The sequence below is a fragment of the Oncorhynchus clarkii genome, chromosome 17 (genome assembly GCF_045791955.1).
Source record: "Oncorhynchus clarkii lewisi isolate Uvic-CL-2024 chromosome 17, UVic_Ocla_1.0, whole genome shotgun sequence".
Taxonomy (NCBI): domain Eukaryota; kingdom Metazoa; phylum Chordata; class Actinopteri; order Salmoniformes; family Salmonidae; genus Oncorhynchus; species Oncorhynchus clarkii.
Window position 1 is genome coordinate 27,250,738 of NC_092163.1, and position 19,766 is coordinate 27,270,503.

General features: G+C 41.7%; 1 protein-coding gene across 1 annotated transcript in view; it reads right to left on the bottom strand.

Annotated features, from left to right (window-relative positions):
- Positions 1–16,923, bottom strand: part of LOC139370661 (eyes absent homolog 2-like) — a 73,048-nt gene extending 56,125 nt beyond the window's left edge. The window contains exon 1 of the mRNA XM_071110266.1: positions 16,591–16,923. The gene's annotated coding sequence lies outside the window, so the exon portion shown is untranslated. The remainder of the gene's footprint in view (positions 1–16,590) is intronic.
- Positions 16,924–19,766: the final 2,843 nt, after the last annotated feature.

A 19,766-nucleotide genomic window follows, 5' to 3' on the forward strand; every position in this document is an offset into this window, starting at 1 on the left:
CACTTAGAAATGTCCTTGTTTTTTTGTCCATTTAAAATAACAACAAATTGATCAGAAATAAAGTGTAGACATTGTTAATGTTGTAAATGACTATTGCTTGAAACGGCAGATTTGTTTTATGGAATATCTACGTAGGAGTACAGAGGCCCATTATCAGCAACCATCACTCCTGCAGCTGTAGAACCTTTTGAGTATCTGAGGACCCATGCCAAATCTTTTCAGTCTCCTGAGGGGGAATGGGTTTTGTCGTGCCCTCTTCGCGACTGTCTTGGTGTGGACACCAAGGAACTTGAAGCTCTCAACCTGCTCCACTGCAGCCCTATCGATGAGAATGGGAGCGTGCTTGGTCCTCTTTTTCCTGTCATCCACAATCCTCTCCTCTGTCTTGATCACGTTGAGGGAAAGGTTGTTGTCCTGGCACCACACAGCCAGGTCTCTGACCTCCTCCCTATAGGCTGTATCGTTGTTGTCGGTGATCAGGCCTAACACTGTTGTGTCTTCGGCCAATGAAATGATGGTGTTGGAGTAGTGCCAGACCGCGCAGTCATGAGTGAACAGGGAGTACAGGAGGAGACTGAGCATGCAACCCTGAGGGGACCCTGTGTTGAGGAACAGCGTGGCGAATGGGTTGTTACCTACCCTTACCACCTGGGGGTGGCCCGTCAGGAAGTCCAGGGTCCAGTTGCAGAGGGAGGTGTTTAGTCCCAGGGACCTTAGCTTATTGATGAGCTTTGATGGCACTATGGTGTTGAACACTGAGCTGTAGTCAATGAAAAGCATTCTCACATAGGTGTTCCTTTTGTCCAGGTGGGAAAGGGCACTGTGGAGTGCAATGGAGATTGCATCATCTGTGGATCTGTTGGGGCGGTATGCATATTGGAGTGGGTTTAGGGTTTCTGGGATATTGGTGTTGATGTGAGCCATGACCAGCCTTTCAAAGCACTTCATGGCTACAGACGTAATTGCTACGGGTCGGTAGTCGTTTAGGCAGGTTACCTTAATGTTCTTGGGCACAGGGACTATGGTTGTCTGCTTCAAACATGTTGGTATTACAGACTCAGACAGGGAGAGGTTGAAAATGTCAGTGAAGACACGTGCCAGTTGGTCAGCGCATGCTCGCAGTACACGTCCTGGTAATTAATTTGGCCCTGCGGCCTTGTGAATGTTGACCTGCTTAAAGGTCTTACTCACATCGGCTGTGGAACAGCTGGTGCTCTCATGCATGTTTTAGTGTTATTTGCCTCGAAGCGAGCATAGAAGTAGTTTAGCTCGTCTGACAGGTTTGTGTGACTGGGCAGCTCATGGCTGTGCTTCCCTTTGTAGTCTGTAATGGTTTGCAAGCCCTGCCACATTCCACCAGCATCAGAGCCATTGTAGTACGGTTTGATCTTGACGCTTTTCCTGTTTGATGGTTCGTCGGAGGGCATAGCGGGATTTCTAATAAGCTTCCGTGTTAGAGTCCCACTCCTTGAAAGCGGCAGCTCTAGCCTTTAGCTCAGTGCGGATGCTGCCTGTAATCCATGGCTTCTGGTTGGGGTATGTACGTACGGTCACTGTGGGGACGACGTCATCAATGCACTTATTGATGAAGCCAATGAATGATGTGGTGTACTCCTCAATGCCATCGGAGGAATCCCGGAACATATTCCAGTCTGTGCTAGCAAAACAGTCCTGTTGCTTAGCATCTGCTTCCTCTGACCACTTTTTTATTGATCTAGTCACTGGTGCTTCCTGCTTTAATTTTTGCTTGTAGGCAGGAATCACAGGGAGTACGTTGGGCTCATCAGAGTCGTGAAAGGAAAAAGAGGATTCTGCTAGTCTGTGGTGAGTAATCACAGTCCTGATGTCTAGAAGTTATTTTCGGGTTATAAGAGATGGTAGGTAAATAAGTTAAACAATAAGTTACAAACAACGCAAATAAACGAACAAAAAAACACAATCAACTGGGGCCACGTAAAACATCTGCCATCCTCTCTGGCGTCATCTTAACAATTAGAGCATCAGTTTTTGGGGTTCAATTACAGGCTCAAAATGGCCAGAAACTAAGAACTTTTTTCTGAAACTCGTCAGTCTATTTTTGTTCTGAGAAATGAATGGTATTCCATGCGAGAAATTGCCAAGAAACTGAAGATCTCGTAAAACGCTGTGTACTACTCCCTTCACAGAACAGCACAAACTGGCTCTAACCAGAATAGAAAGAGGATTGGGAGGCCCTGGTGCAAAACTGAGCAAGAGGACGAGTACATTAGAGTGTCTAGTTTGAGAAACAGACGCCTCACAAGTCCTCAACTGGCAGCTTCATTAAATACTACCCGCAAAACACCAGTCTCAACGTCAACCGTGAAGAGGCTACTCCAGGATGCTGGCCTTCTAGGCAGAGTTGCAAAGAAAAAGCCATATCTCAGACTGGCCAATAAAAATAAAAGATTAAGATGGGCAAAAGTGTTATGGACAGACTCATCTAAGTTTGAGGTGTTCAGATCACAAAGAAGAATATTCATGAGATGCAGAAAAAAATGAAAAGATGATGGAGGAGTGCTTGACGCCATCTGTCAAGCATGGTGGAGGCAATGTGATTGTCTGGGGGTGCTTTGGTGGTGCTAAAGTAGGAGATTTATACAGAGTCAAAGGGATCTTGAAGAAGGAAGGCTATGACTTCATGATGTAACCCCATGCCATACCCTGTGGACTTCGCTTAATTGGAGCCAATTTTCTCATACAACAGGACAATGACCCAAATCACAGCTCCAAACTATGCAAGAACTATTTAGGGAAGAAGCAGTCAGCTGGTATTCTGTTTATAATGGAGTGGCCAGCACAGTCACCGGATCTCAACCCTATTGAGCTTTTGTGGGAGCAGCTTCACCCTCTGGTACGTAAGAAGTGTCCATCAAACCAATCCAACTTTTGGGAGGTGCTTCAGGAAGCATGAGGTGAAATCTCTTCAGATTACCTCAACAAATTGACAACTAGAGTGCCAAAGGTCTGCAAGGCTGTAATTGCTGCAAATGAAGGATTTTTTGACGAAATTAAAGTTTGAAGGACACAATTATTGTTTCAATTAAAAATCATTATGTATAACCTTGTCAAAGTCTTCGCTATATTTCCTACTCATTTTGCAACTAATTTCATGTATTTTTTCATGGAAAACAAGGACAAGGACAAGTCACCCCAAACATTTGAACGGTAGTGTTTATATACAGTACCAGTCAAAAGTTTGGACACACCTACTAATTCAAAGGTTTTTCTTTTTTTTCCTTTTTTCCACATTGTAGAATAATAGTGAAGACATCAACACTATGAAATAACACATATGAAATCAAAAAAGAAATAAAATAAATATATTTTAGATTTTAGATTCTTTAAAGCAGCCACCCTTTGCCTTGATGACAGCATTGCACACTTTTGTCTGTTCGTAAATTTAGAGCACACACTGGACGCTCTGGCCGATGAGTAGGGTTGATTCGATCGTTCTCACCTCCCAACGGCAGTCAAGCACCCAAGCTAACATTGGCTAGCTTGCTAGCTACTTTCTGACACAAATGAGAGAACACCCCACTCCGAACAGTTTACTTGCCCTTGCAGAGCTGTTTTCATGTTATCCAGAGCGTTGGAGACTGTAACTGTGCTGCTGGCAACAATTTAACTACGTTTTTTTGCCAACGCTTACTGACACCGGCCATACTCAACGGATGTTGAGCATTCGCAATTCATCAGTTATTCTGCACTCTGGCACACTCAGATGAGAATGCTCATCGGAGTAGATCACAAAACTGAATTTACGAGCGCACCCAAAATGGTTACTTGCATAGTGGAGTCTTTTGTTAAGACATGTACTGTTGACTAACTCCATTCCGTACAAATTTGCGCAACCACAGCTATCAAACGAGACTGCAATGAGAACTAATGGGACTGTAGCGAATGTGTTGGCATCAAAATCTGGAGCTTGAACTACGTTTCTATTCAAGCGTTGATTGACATGGTAATGGCCCGATAGTTTATGAGAAAAGTTGAAAAAACTGACCCCTCTGACGTTGTACGTTAAATTGTGAAGTGACGTAACGTACACCACGCATAATGCAACTTATTCTGTGTTGTACAGCCTCTCTCCACGAGGTGTAGCGCTTCTCACGCAGATTAAAAACAAGACAGGGACAGGGTAAGGGGGGATACCTAGTCAACTGTACAACTGAATGCATTCATTTTTTGTGTCATCACTGCAAGCCATCATGACTCTCAAAAGCCGCGACAGCCGCTGTTTACTTCTGAAGATAACTTTAGCACCGCCCTAAAAGCCTGATTCAAATTCGACACAAACTTTCAAATACAGTAGGTGTGTAATGACACATTATATGAACTCTTTATAGTGTTTATTTTTATTTTAGAGGTGATAGGTTGGACAGATCGGGTGAAAAAAGGTATTTCCCCACACAGCTTATCTCCCCCTTTCTCTATCATGCAGCAGGTCTCGCTTCTCCACCCAACATCTTTAAAAAGACCCGACGGAGCTGATTGCCTTCTTCAATCATACAGAGACGGGCAGCATGAAGGTTTCGTCAGTGATTTTGCTGGGAAGGGGAAAAACTGTACTTTACAATGGGATTCATATTACAGTTGACCTGGAAGTATTACGTATGGGTGCTTAAATAAGGTAAATTGTACATTACAGCGCAATGTACATAAGTGCGTTAGCTAACTATAGCTAACTAGCTAGCTACACAATTAACCATAATCCCAACTCATGACGTTACTACCCTGCATGAATCTGCAGGTAGCTAACCAACCAGGTTCAATGTTAGCTAGCTAACATTAGTCTATAACTAGCCAAGCAAAGTCTCTGAGATACAAATAATAAGATCATACATGTAACGTTTGCTAGCGAGCCAGACAGCTAACGTTAGCTAGCTAATAGTACACTTTAACTGGAAATTAAACCACGTTCTGTCAAAGTGTGAAATGTGTCATATCTGAAAATGTAGCTAGCTAGACTATCTTTCTCATATACATCATGGATGGACACGTCCAAGTGGAGAGCAACGCTTATGCATGCTACGCAATACTTTTTTTTTTAAAGCCGCGTTAGACAGGATTACGTAGACACACTGACCAGCTCAAATAGGCAGAACAATCCAAACACATCTCTCGGCATGTCCAGCCCACTCATTATCTCAGTCAATCATGGCTAGCGGGAAGTTTGCTGACTTTTTCTGTGGCTAAACCAACTTGGCTCGTAATTTAACAATTTTATTCGTATTTACAAATGGCATACAAGGTTGTTATTAAAGCACATGAAAGTTCACATGTTCTAGAAGGCATTTCTGCTATGAGTCAAGGGGTATAAATACTTTGTTATGGCACTGTAGGCCTTTCTAATCAACCTGGCCGGGTATCCTGGAATGACATTGACCTCATCCCATCAGTAGATGATGCCTGGCTATTCTTTAAAAGTGCCTTCCTCACCATCTTAAATAAGCATGCCCCATTCAAAAAATGTAGAACTAGGAAGAGATATAGTCCTTGGTTCACTCCAGACCTGTCTGCCCTTGACCAGCACAAAAACATCCTGTGGCGTTCTGCATTAGCATCGAATAGCCCCCGTGATATTAAACTTTTCATGGAAGTTAGGAACAAATAAACACAGGCAGTTAGGAAAGCTAAGGCTAGCTTTTTCAAAAAGAAATGTGCATCCTGTAGTACTAACTCAAAAAAGTTCTGGGACACTGTAAAGTCCATGGAGAATAAGTGCACCTCCTCCCAGCTGCCCACTGCTCTGAGGCTAGGAAACACTGTCACCACCGATAAATCCACTATAATTGAGAATTTCAATAAGCATTTCTCTACGGCTGGACATGCTTTCCACCTGGCTACCCCTACCCCGGTCAACTGCCTGGCACGCTCCACAGCAACCCGCCAAAGCCCCCACCTTTTCTCCTTTACCCAAATCCAGATAGCTGATGTTCTGAAAGAGCTGCAAAACCTAGACCCCTACAAATCAGCCGGGTAACACAATTGTTGCAACCCCTATTACTAGCCTGTTCAACCTCTCAACCTCTCGTATCGCCTGAGATTTCCAAAGATTGGAAAGCTGCCGCGGTCATCCCCCTCTTCAAAGGGGGTGACACTCTAGACCCAAACTGCTACAGACCTATATCTATCCTACCCTGTCTTTCTAAGGTCCTCGAAAGCCAAGTTAACAAACAGATTACCGACCATTTCAAATCCCACCGTGCATTCTCCGCTATGCAATCTGGTTTCAGAGCTGGTCATGGGTGCACCTCAGCCACGCACAAGGTCCTAAACGACATCATAACTGCCATAGATAAGAGACATTACTGTGCAGCCATCTTCATCGACCTGGCCAAGGCTTTCGACTCTGTCAATCACCACATTCTTATTGGCAGACTCGAAAGCCTTAGTTTCTCAAATGATTGCCTCGCCTGGTTTACCAACTACTTCTCTGATAGAGTTCAGTGTGTCACATTGGAGGGCCTATTGTCCGGACCTCTGGCAGTCTCTATGGGGGTGCCACAGGGTTCAATCCTCGGGCCGACACTCTTCTCTGTATACATCAATGATGTTGCTCTTGCTGCTGGTGATTCTCTGATACACCTCTACGCAGACGACACCATTCTGTATACTTCTGGCCCCTCTTTGGACACTGTATTAACTAACCACCAGACGAGCTTCAATGCCATACAACTCTCCTTCTGTGGTCTCCAACTGCTCTTAAACGCAAGTGAAACTAAATGCATGCTATTCAACGGATCACTGCCTGCACCTGCTTGCCCGTCCAGCATCACTACTCTGGACGGCTCTGACTTAGAATACGTGGACAACTACAAATACCTAGGTGTCTGGTTAGACTGTAAACTCTCCTTCCAGACTCACATTAAGCATCTCCAATCCAAAATTAAATCTGGAATTGGCTTCCTATATCGCAACAAAGCATCCTTCATTCATGCTGCCAAACATACACTCGTAAAACGGACCATTCTACCGATCCTCAACTTCGGTGATGTCATCTATAAAATAGCCTCCAACCCTCTACTCAACAAACTGGATGGAGTCTATCACAGTGCCATCCATTTTGTAACCAAAGCCCCATACACTACCCCCCATTGCGACCTGTACTCTCTTGTTGGTTGGCCCTCGCTTCATACTCGTCGCCAAACCCACTGGCTACAGGTTATCTACAAGTCTCTGCTAGGTAAAGCCCCGCCTTATCTCAGCTCACTGGTCCCCATAGCAGCACCCACTCATAGCACGCGCTCCAGCAGGTATATCTCACTGGTCACCCCCAAAGCCAATTCCTCCTTTGGTCGTCTTTCCTTCCAGTTCTCTGCTGCCCATGACTGGAACGAACTGCAAAAATCTCTGAAGCTGGAGACTCATATCTCCCTCACTAGCTTTAAGCACCAGCTGTCAGAGCAGCTCACATATCACTGCACCTGTACATAGCCCATCTATCTACCTACCTCATCCCCATACTGTATTTATTCATTTATCTTGCTCCTTTGCACCACAGTATCTCTACTTGCACATTCATCTTCTGCACATCTACCATTCCAGTGTTTAATTGCTATATTGTAATTACTTCACCACCATGGCCTATTTATTGCCTTAACTCCCTTATCTTACCTCATTTGCACTCACTGTATATAGACTTTTTGTTTTCTTTTGTTCTACTGTATTATTTACAATGTTTTATTTATTCCATGTGTAACTCTGTGTTGTTGTATGTGTCGAATTGCTATGCTTTATCTTGGCCAGGTCGCAATTGCAAATGAGAACTTGTTCTCAACTAGCCTACCTGGTTTAAATAAAGGTGAAATATTTTTATTTTTTTAAATGTAGATATATATAGTAGACTGATGTCACTGGACAGGGAAGCCGCAAGGCTGGATAGACACATTGAAGCATATACTGTAAGAAAGGTGACACTTTAGTTTTACAACTCCATTTCACCTGGTATCTTCTCGGTATTTTCGGAGAAAGTATTTGGTAACTATGAGTACTTTTTGGTGCTTACTTAAAAAAAAGTATACATTATTTGAGCCAAACTACTTGCACAAAATGATTCATATCATATCATAAAATGATTTGTGCTTGTTTGAATTTAATCCTAAAACATTATTGAGTCATTACCATTCTATTATATCATTTCTCAGTAAACACCAGATAAACATTAGGGATAAAATAATAACCAGAAACAATGACTAGAAGCCTTAGCAGTGAATCATCATGCCCAAATCTGACCTCTTCCAGTCAGCTGATTCGTAAGCGTAAAAAGTAATCCCACCACACAGTACAAAGAAAACACACTTGTTGACTCACGGTTGTACAAAGAGGATATAATACTAAGCAGTACGCACTACATAACAGACTGACCATGCTAGTGGGGAATTGAACATGGGAAAGTAAACGGTGACAGCCCCGTCCAAGCCCCCTGACTTCCCCTCTCATCCCTGTGATGTGCAGGGTGCTTCCTGGTAGAGTCCAGAGGAGCCCAGCAGCGGAGCAAAAGGGCATGGGAACACGAGGAGATCTGGACAGTTCCAATTGAAACCGAAGATAAAACAAACCTCAACAAGGCCATGGCCCCATTGGCCTCGGTCGGCCTTGGCTCACCTTCCGACTTCATTTTTGCAAGAGCTGTTTTTTTTTCACGGATATCGGGTTCTGGTACGTTGCATGACGTTTTGCATCATACATATATATCTATCTCTCTCTGACGTTTGGAATGACAATGGATGATATTTCTAAATTGTCCTTCGGAATGGTTCATTGCCTGAATAAATGAAAGTGTGGTTACTTTTGTTTTAAAAATGTGTATGTACAGTATATCCTAAGGTACTATACTAAACTATGCATCCAGTCTAGTCTGATAAAATGTGTGTGTGCGTGTCCTTTCGTGCATCCATGCATGGGTGGATTAGTGTGTGTGTGCGCGTGTGTCTGTACGTGTGCGCCAGTGTGATGGATGGCAGGCAAGTCGCACAATGGCAATGAACTCTAAATGAGCTGACCTCTCCCTGCAGCATAATGGCTCCATGTAACATGCATTACAAGGTGGAGAAGGTGACTGAATACCTCTTAATGACACCATATGGACCTCCACCTGGAACCCTAAATTCTGCCCCACTGACTGCCTGGGGGTACTGAATACACTGTCTCACACAGACAGGCCCCCGCTCTCTCTTCAACAAAGGCCCCTGAACAAGACTTTAGTATTGTAGTCCTGCCATGGCTAAACAGACTCCATTCTGGACGTTAGTGCCATCTGCCAGTAATAACCTCTATGACCTTGTGTCTGCCCTTTGGCACAGAACTACAGAGCAATTAGATAGAAAAAACACTAAGAATAGTACAAAGAGATAAGCCTATCTGAAAATATGTACTGTAATAAGTGTGCATCCTCTAGGTAGTCTACAGTACATTAGGGATTAATTGGGCATCAATACTTATTTTGACATTAACTAGAGAGGCGCGTACAAGCAATAAGGTCATGTTCAGCTGAGACAACATAATCACAGAGAGTTTACAAAGTGTACAGTCAAGTCACTGTATTGGGTATGCCATTGCCAAGGGAGTCATATAAACACAACACAAAACTGTCATACCCCAACAATCCTCTCAGGCTCTGCATAGCCAAACAACATACAGACTAGAGTAGAATAAGTAGAGTACAGTAGAACACGATAGAATAGAATATAACACAATAGAATAGAATATAATAGAACACAATAGAATATAAAATTACCATTATTATTCACACAGGCAACTTTCCACATGGACACTCAAATGTAATTCTATATATTATACCCTAGGAACTGACACACACACACACACACACACACACACACACACACACACACACACACACACACACACACACATGCTCACTGGGCCTGTCCCCACTCAGAGCACACAGGGCCTGCGGCTTCACCCCGTCTGCAGCCTTTGAACCGCATGGCTAGTAAATAAGGCTGCCTGCCACACTGTGTGTGTGTGTGTGTGTGTGTGTGTGTGTGTGTGTGTGTGTGTGTGTGTGTGTGTGTGTGTGTGTGTGTGTGTGTGTGTGTGTGTGTGTGTGTGTGTGTGTGTGTGCGCTTGTGTGTGTGCTTGTGTGTGTGCATGCCGAGCATGTGTGTGTCTGTGTGTCTGAGGCTGTGAGCAGATGTGAGGGGCGATTAGAGTCCAGTAATGGGCTCCTGAGAGAGAAGACTCTTACACAGGGATGACCTCAGAGCCCAGGGATTTCATTAACACTAGAACACTGAACACACACAAACACACACACTTGAAGAGTCCCCCCCCATGTTGGCAGTAGGAGGAAGTAGCCCCTATACACTGATCTTGGGTCATTTTTGTGCATTCCCACTAATGGTTAATTTTAGGATTTTGGGAGGGAAAGCTTATCCTAGATCTGTACCTAGATATGTACCCTAGTTTCCCCAGTTCTAATCCCTGCTCCTAAAATTCAATTCAAATAACTTGAATCATTGTGAATGCTGTACATTTATTTAACTTTTTTTTTGCCAGTTAAGTCAACGACAAGTCATTGAAATTCTCTTTTAAGAGGTGAACAATCTTTAAAAAGTTGATTCTGTCAAAAGTCAGATGGTCAGATAATCTTTGCTAGTGTAATTAGCAAGTCTGCTATGAGACAACCATCACTGTTGGTGTGGGGTAGGACATCAGTGTTGATGACAATAATGTTAATGTGATGTGTTTATTCATTCATGTTTTCAGTGATTGAACCATATGATGAGGACAAGCAAATAAATACATATAGGCCACCTTTATGGCTCAAAATCCTCTCCTGTTTTGGAAAACCTGCTCCATACGTCCACGGATACAGCTGAGTGGAGCAAGGCAAGCCAAGTCAGGCTATGTGTGAGGTGAGAGAGTTTTAAGTTAATTTCCGAGCTTGAATTTGCCCCAGTAATGTACTATCAAACTGACTAGGCCTATGCTGATACTTGCAGGAAAGATAAAGATTCCTAAGTGGAATATATTTTTTTTTTAAAGCATAACAAATCATATGAAATGGCCAATAACACTGAAAGTATTCACCGAAAAAATCTAAAAAAAAGTTTAAATAATGAACCCAGGGATAAATGTGACAAACGGACTCAACTCAAACAAGCTGCTACTACGCTCCATTGTCCATCAAAAACAACAAATTAACCAATAAAATCCAATTTAAAATTCAAAAGAAAAGAGAAATTCCAATTAAGTGGCTTTGTGCTCATAAAAGGTCCCTCCCTCATACCTGTTGCAATTTGTGTATGTGTGTGTGTTTCTGTGTGTGTGTGCACGTTTGTGTGTGTGTAACACTAGCTGAGAGACTTGGTGGCCTTTTCCTTTCCACATGGTGGACTCCAACCAACAAGCCTGCTTTTATGCCAGCTGCACGGGGGTCTGCGCCCCCCTTATCCCGCGTAATCGAGCCGCCTTTCATTCAATCAAGCTACCATGGATCTCTCTCCCTCTTTTATCTCTGTCTCATTCCCTCTCTCTCTCTTTGTCTGTCCTTCTACCCCCCCCCCCCCCCGCTCTCTTGCTATCTATCCACCCCTAATATACCCCGTCCTAATACAGCCCCTTCCACCTCCACCACTACCACCTCCTATCCCCCCCACCATCTCTTGCCCAGAATCAGTGCCCCGGAACAAGGGTCAGAGAGAGGGACAGCTGGCAGACCTACCGGACGTCCCCTTAAAAACGAGGTGTGGGCCAGAGCGGTGGGTGACCCCAGTCAGATGGTGGTCTGCTCTCAGGTAAAACATCTGGTTTACTGATGGGAGAAGGGGGTAGGCACACACACACATGCACACGCGCAGGCACACGCACACACAGTCAGGCATACATGCATGCAAAAAGCAGGGAGGCAGGCAGGCACCTAGGAACACACACACAGACACACACACAGACTGAGCAGGCCTCTTTATTAGTCATTTGGACAAAAAGCGCTGCCCTCCACCCTTTCCCCTCTGTCTACACAGCCAATGACAACGCCCGCCCTAGTTGCCAGCAGCTGTCCAGAGCTCACCAGCACACACACAAACACACACACACTGGAGCAAAGCATACAGGCATTACCCAAAGACGTGGCAACATTAGCTAGTGCCTGGCTGAATGATTTACCTGTAGTATACTTGACGTGACAGAACTTGCCATTCCACCACATTAGGAGTAATAGCTAAATTACTCTCTGTAGGGGAAACTCATCCGTTTAAACTTAAGATCTGAATGTGTTTTTCCCATGGTAAACAGCCCAGTGCAACTGAATGTAATAACACAGGTGTCAATGATACAGCTTCTCTATAAAAACGAATAATGTATGATGTCTGTTAGCTGGGTCAGAATTCCCGATACAGAGCAGAATATGTGAATATCCTCAAATCTGGAGCTAGGCTCTAGTGGAAATTGTGAAAGAGTAAAGCAACAGGTGTAAACAGGTTGAACACAACAGCATGGTGTGTTGGTGTGTTTGTGTGTGCATGTGTGTGTGTCCTCTTTCCTGGTCTGTCAGAGTTAGAATGTGAAGGCCTCCCAAGGTGTATTTAAAGGAATTGTGTGTGTGTGTTCCTTATGTGTGTGGGTGTGATGCGTGCGTGTGTGTGCTTGTTGTGGGTGTGTGTGTGTGTTTCTGCATGCATATGTGTGTGTGTGGGGAGGGGGGGTAATATGGAAGCTTCTCCACAAACTGCTCAAGCAGAGCCAATGAGACCCACCCTCTCCTTCAAATCTCCCTTCCTCATTTCACCACATTCACTCAGTGTTCCCTCCTCACACTCCCCATATTCATCCAACACAATAGCTCCATTGCTCGTGGTAATCAAGGATTACTGTGAACCTGTATTGCATTCGCCTCTCTCTCTAAAGCCTTAAATGAAATGGTCATTGTAGGGGTTATTGGGTAAATGGTCACAGCAAAGAGACAGTGAGACACGGAGGTATGAGGTTTTTATGAGACACTAAAAGGGTTGATTTGTTGATTTGTGATAAGTGATAAGTCTTATAATGCATTATTTCTGCATCATCAGGCAATATATTTGCAAGCTTTATGTAAAGTGTTACTAAGGTTTTAACTCAACAGATGGAAGTTAGGTTCTGTTTTTTTAAAGGAGAACAATCATTTGATTGTACAATTACAATAGGAATAGTTATATTTAAAACCCAAGAAACAATTTCCTTCAAATGTTTTATTTCAAACGCTGTTCTTGTTCTAATTATTCATAGTGAAATCTAAAATCATAGTTCCACAGACGGGCGTTGTGGTCCGAGTTCTTTGGTTGCAGCCTATGGACCGAAGGCTTAAATCCAGAGGCGTATTGTTGATGGAAAGTTTACACACAGTTCAGTTCAATGCTTTGACTGAGTTGCATTAAACCTGCCTCGTGATTTAAAATGCGTTTTTAGAGGAAATAAATTGATAAGTGAATGTGACCAAAACATCTGTATGTTACATTTAGCTTGCTGCTTTTATGGCCATTAGCTGTCCCCCAGTGAACAGAATATTAAATACATTATGAACTACTAAATAAATATTAAGACATCTGGGTTGAGGGTTAACAACCAAAACAGTGAGATGCTGCTGTAATTTCAATAATTTGATTATTGAGAACCCTATTGAAACAGTGTCAAATGCTTTGGATTTGATGAACAGTGAATAGAAGAGAATACTATTATTATTGATTTTGCAAATAAAGTGCAGTTCACGAGTCCCTTTGAAAACACAATCTTTTGACTTATTCAGGATATCTGCATGTGCTGCTTTAGTGCACACACTTAGGACAGTGCCAAGCCATTGCATTTATCCCGAGTGGAACAATTGCATTTATCCCGAGTGGCTCTATTGCACAGAGGATTGGTTGACCATACAGGCTGTTTCCCAGAATTCAAGCCCCCTGACTCCCAGTGAGAGACAAACATGCTAGCTGTGAAATAATGAAATTAGTGGAGATAAAGTCAGGAAGAGCAGAGCTTCCTATGAAAATATGTATAATTCCACAAACTTTTGGCTCCAGAGGAGTTTTGAATTAATTTGTGTTTCCTTAAGAGGGGGTGCCTCGCGGTACAGGATGAGGAATTCTCCTCGATCCAGGTCTTTGGGCTCCTGCTTATTCAATATTTCTTAGACTCAAGTAATAGGAACCATGAAGGGAGAGGGTCCCGCGAAGCAGAAGGCCGTTCCAAAAATGGGGCCTAATATCATTAGGATACGAAACAGAGTGTTAAATCAAACACACCCCAGTACACACTGCCTTCGGTATGTGGTCCACTTTTTTTTCCCCCAGATGTTGTTCGTGTGGGTAGAAATTCAGATATGGAGCAAGTACCTGATAATTTATATTCAGTTGTATTTATTATATTCAGCATTGATACAAAAAAAATTACTGGTTGAGCTGATATTTGCTCCACAAGTATATTTCAGATAACTAATTGACTTGGACGAGAGCTGATAAGTCAAATATTTTTTTTATAAACTGGAGAAAATAGTTGATATGAGGCATATTTTACTAGATTTAATGCTTGGTTGTTTGCTGAAATACAAAATGGTGGGTTGTCGTCTTTCTGCCTATTCAGTTACATGAAAAATGTCAAATTTGCTCAAAACTTTGTAATCGGTTAGATACAAAACTAATACTCTTCCTGGATCTACACCACATGCATATATATGAATTAGGGCATAATTGAGTACAATTTCAGCCAAAGCAGCTGAATAATTGTATCTTCAGTTAACTGATTAAGTTAAGTAGGTCTACTAGTGCGAAGCACTAGATTATATTAATTTTAATAAAATAAGGGTATTGTAATAGCGTTCTTATTTTTCCGATGGAAAGGTATGCATATTTGATCACCTCAACAAGTCAAGTAAATGTAATATCCATATGCAAGCAATGACTGAACATTTGCCACATGCACTATTATGTGTGGATCAAGATGTCAATGGAACCATTGTCTGCATTTCTCAGACACCGAATAATGGTTTTGTTATTTTTGTGCTGAGAGCAAGAAGGAGAGATCCAGACATGGCTACCTCTGACTGAAGCTCTCATGATCTATGAGTGCTTAAAGGTATTTGGAATGGCTACCAAAACACAGGAGGCGATTTTAGATTGGAGCTATAAAGGGGTCCTTGAGAAATATGAATACCCGTCTATGAAAAATGCTTAGCGTGGTTCCCTTAAATGACTTAATTAGGTTCCTGGCAAGGGAAGGGCCTCCATTATTTAGGTGTAATCTTCAGTACTTAGGCCAAGAACAAGTGTTGAAAAGATTCAACTGCCACTAAGGAAAACAAAGAACTTTAACGAAAAGTAGGACAGAATGGTAAACTCCCCCAACATTCCCCGTAGTACACAGACAGACACTCAAACTCAAACACACACACAGAAAAAAACACAGACAAAAACTATGCGATTTAGAATAACTGTGAAATTAACTGTGAAATGTATATTTTTCTAAACTTACAAGGCAGTAACTGGACAACTCACACCAAGTTATGTTGCCTTAAACTGTAATTGCTGCCATAGAGTAAAAAGGTAATGTTAGGTAATAGATTATGGGTGCATGTAAAAGTTGGATTCCATGGAAATTTAACTGTAGTCTATAATATAATGTACAATGGCGCAATGGGTAATGTATGCATAGAAGTATACTGATCACGACTCATAGAGCATAGCTATTGTTTTTTATTACAATATTTGGCTGTCAAGTAACGTTAGGCCTTAACCTGCAGTGCAATATATTTAAGTTTTAAATTAGGAAAATATAGATTACTGTACATAGGCTACTCATTGGAAATAGGATTGAAATGTCTTTGAAATTGTCTGATGGGCTACTTCATTAAATGCATAGTAATTTGCTGTAATTCCATTCCAATTTAACTAGAGTAAATAAAAATACAAACATGTAAGAGAAAGGAAAATGCTGATAAGAAATATCAGTCACTGTCTCATATACTGTAGCCACATTTATAGGCCGTGAATTTGTTAGGTTTTCAAGCGGGTACACTTGTAGGCTACTGGCGCTTGAGCTATAAAGTCAAAAGGTGTATTGGCGATAATTATTAAAGAATGATTCAAAACTGCTGTACATTTTTTACCAATAATGTTCCAAATGAAATTTTGTGGCTACTGAAACAGGATACAGGTGGCTTACGTAGTCGTCAGTTGATGCGGCTAGGACATGAATTGTCATCAACTCAATTGCTAAGAATTGCTGATTGGAGTTGGTTTAAAAATACAATGCACAAGCGCAACCCATATTATCGTTACATTATGTAATATACTAATGTTGATATGGCATTGCCTCGCTCTAGTAAAGTATTGTTTAGTTTATTATAGTGTACTGTGACAACAACAAAAACAATACAGGCCTACTTTAAGTTAAATTGAAACTTGTTCTGTAGCATTGTAGCCTGACCTATAGGCCTACAGATAATTCAAGCGCTCATAAAAATCGTTTAATTCCACACATAATGATCACATGCTATAATACTTTTTCTGAACAGGCAATAAGACTTTTGAAAAGCAGCATGACATGTTACATTCAATCATATGCTATTAATCCACTTACCATGATTTGTGTCTAGGTCAGGAAAAATAAAATGCCAGTATTTTTTCAACAGTGTCGTCTCTCCATATCACGTAGTATGCTCAACACTCTAGAGCAAAACGTCTTCCACAGATGAAACTGGAACGCTCAATGGTCAACCTGAAGTCACAGCACGTCCTTTCTCACTGTCTATGCATATATCTTCTTCAAAGTGATGACTGTAGATTTTAGAATTGTATGCGCACTTCGTTTGGACCTCTTGAATCGTTCGTGTATGGTCGAAAAACCCGAAATGGCAGCTATCAACCAAATCTAAGGGTACGTTTTCATCCAAAACATTGCGCCGTTTCTCGATTAGTGTCATATACACCTTCTGGAGCGTGTTTTCTTTGACGCTGGTAGGGAAGTGATGTTATGCAAATAGAAAAATCTTGGTTCCTCCTACTGAGGGTGTTCTCAATACCCACGAGCCGAGTGCTGTACAATGCATTTGTGTGTGCGTGTGTGTGTGTGTGTGTTTGTGATCCCCGCGCGCGACCGTGCGTGTTCCATTACGCAGGAGTTGCTTTCAATTGGCTCTCTTTATTCTTCAGTTAACAAAATAGCTCAAGCAGAGTTGAGCTCTTCCTTTATCTCTTTATCTCACATTTACATCTTTGTTTGGTCAAGAGTGCCTCTCTCGACTGTTGTTTACACAAAGACAACTGTTGTTTACACAAAAAAGAGAAGAAGAGCTCACTAGCTAAGGGCTTCTCTCTGAAAGTCTGTGATGGTGTTGACAGGAGGCTACTTCAGATGTGTGGATGGATCATTCAATTCTAATGACCCTAGGCTATTGGCTGGTTTCTATATGTCGTTAATGTGTGTACATTTTGAGATCTTCTAGGCTTCTACTTTTAAAGTAACACTTTTAACCTGCTTATATAAAGTAACGATTTGATATATGAAGCAGGCTTTACAAAATGGTCAAAGAATCCAGCCATCCAAGTCATAGACTGTTCTCCCTGCTACCGCAAATCAATCGGTAATGATGAACCAAGTCTGGAACCAAAAGGATCCTGAACAGCTTCTACCCCTATGCCATAAGACTAACGAAATAGCTGCATTGACCCCTTTTGGTCAAATTTTCACATATGCTGTTGTTACTGTTTACTATCTGTCACTTTATACCTAGTTATATGTACATACAGTTGAAGTCGGATGTTTACATACACTTAGGTTGGAGACTTTAAAACTCGTTTTTCAACCACTCTGCAGATTTCTTGTTAACAAACTATTGTTTTGGCTAGTTGGTTAGGACATCTACTTTGTGCATGACACAAGTATTTTTTCCAACAATTGTTTACAGACAGATTATTTCACTTATTTCACTTTCACTGTATCACAATTCCAGTGGGTCAGAAGTTTACATACACTAAGTTGACTGTGAATTTAAACGGCTTGGAAAATTCCAGAAAATTATGTCATGGCTTTAGAAGCTTCTGATAGGCTAACTGACATCATTTGAGTCAATTGGAGGCGTACCTGTGGATGTATTTCAAGGCCTACCTTCAAACTCAGTGCCTCTTTGCTTGACATCATGGGAAAATCTAAATAAATCAGCCAAGACCTCAGAAAAAAAATTGTAGACTTCCACAAGTCTGATTCATCCTTGGGAGAAATTTCCAAACACCTGAAGGTACCACGCTCATCTGTACAAACAATAGTACGCAAGTATAAACACCATGGGACCACACAGCCGTCATACCGCTCAGGAAGGTGACGCGTTTTGTCTCCTAGAGATTAACATACTTTGGTGCGAAAAGTGTAAATCAATCCCAGAACAACAGCAAAGGACCTTGTGAAGATGCTGGAGGAAACAGGCACAAAGTATCTATAGTCCCAGGAAAACAAGTCCTATATCGACATATCTTGAAAGGCCGCTTAGCAAGGAAGAAGTCACTGCTCTAAAGCCACCATAAAAAAGCCAGACTACGGTTTGCAACTGCACTTGGAGACAAAGATCAAACTTTTTGGAGAAATGTTCTCTGGTCTGATGAAACAAAAATAGAACTGTTTGTCCATAATGACCATTGTTATGTTTGGAGGGAAAAGGGGGAGGCTTGCAAGCCGAAGAACACCATCCCAACCCTGAAGCATAGTGGTGGCAGCATCTTGTTGTGGGGGTGCTTTTCTGCAGGAGGGACTGGTGCACTTCACAAAATAGATGGCATCATGAGGTAGGAAAATTATGTGGATATATTGAAGCAACATCTCAAGACATCAGGAAGTTAAAGCTTGGTGGCAAATGGGTCTTCCAAATGGACAATGACCCCAAGCATACTTCCAGTTGTTGGAAAATGGCTTAAGGACAACAAAGTCAAGGTATTGGAGTGGCCATCAAAAAGCCCTGAACTCAACCCTATAGAATTTTTTTAGGCAGAACTGAAAAAGCATGTGCGAACAAGGAGGCATACAAACCTGACTCAGTTACACCAGCTCTGTCAGGAGGAATGAGCAAAAATTCACCCAACTTATTGTGGGAAGCTTGTAGAAGGCTATCCGAAAAGTTTGACCAAAGTTAAAAAATTTAAAGGCAACGCTACCAAATACTAATTGAGTGTATGTAAACGTCTGACCCACTGGGAATGTGATGAAAGAAATAAAAGCTGAAATAAATCATTCTCTCTACTATTTTTCTACGACATTTCACATTCTTAAAATAAAGTGGTGATCCTAACTGACCTAAGACAGGGAATTTGTACATGGATTAAATGTCAGGAATTGTGAAAAACTGAGTTTAAATGTAGTTGGCTAAGGTGTATGTAAAGTTTCGACTTCAACTGTATCTATCTCAATTACTTCGTACTCCTGCACATCGACTCAGCACTGGTAGTCCTTGTAAATAGCCAATTATCGTTACTAATTGTGTATCTATTATTACTTTTATTATTACGTCCTTTACTTTTCTATTATTTCTGTATTTTCTTTCTTTCTGCATTGTAAGTAACCATTTCACTGTTAGCCCACACGTGACAAAAACGATTTCATTTAATTTCATTTGATATAACCTGCTTATACACTCTAGAAAAAATAGTGTATTTCCATAATAATTGGCTTATATTATACATGCCCAATGAACACAAATATAAATGCAACATGCAACAATTTCAACTATTTTACTGAGTTACAGTTCATATAAAAGGAAATCACTTAAT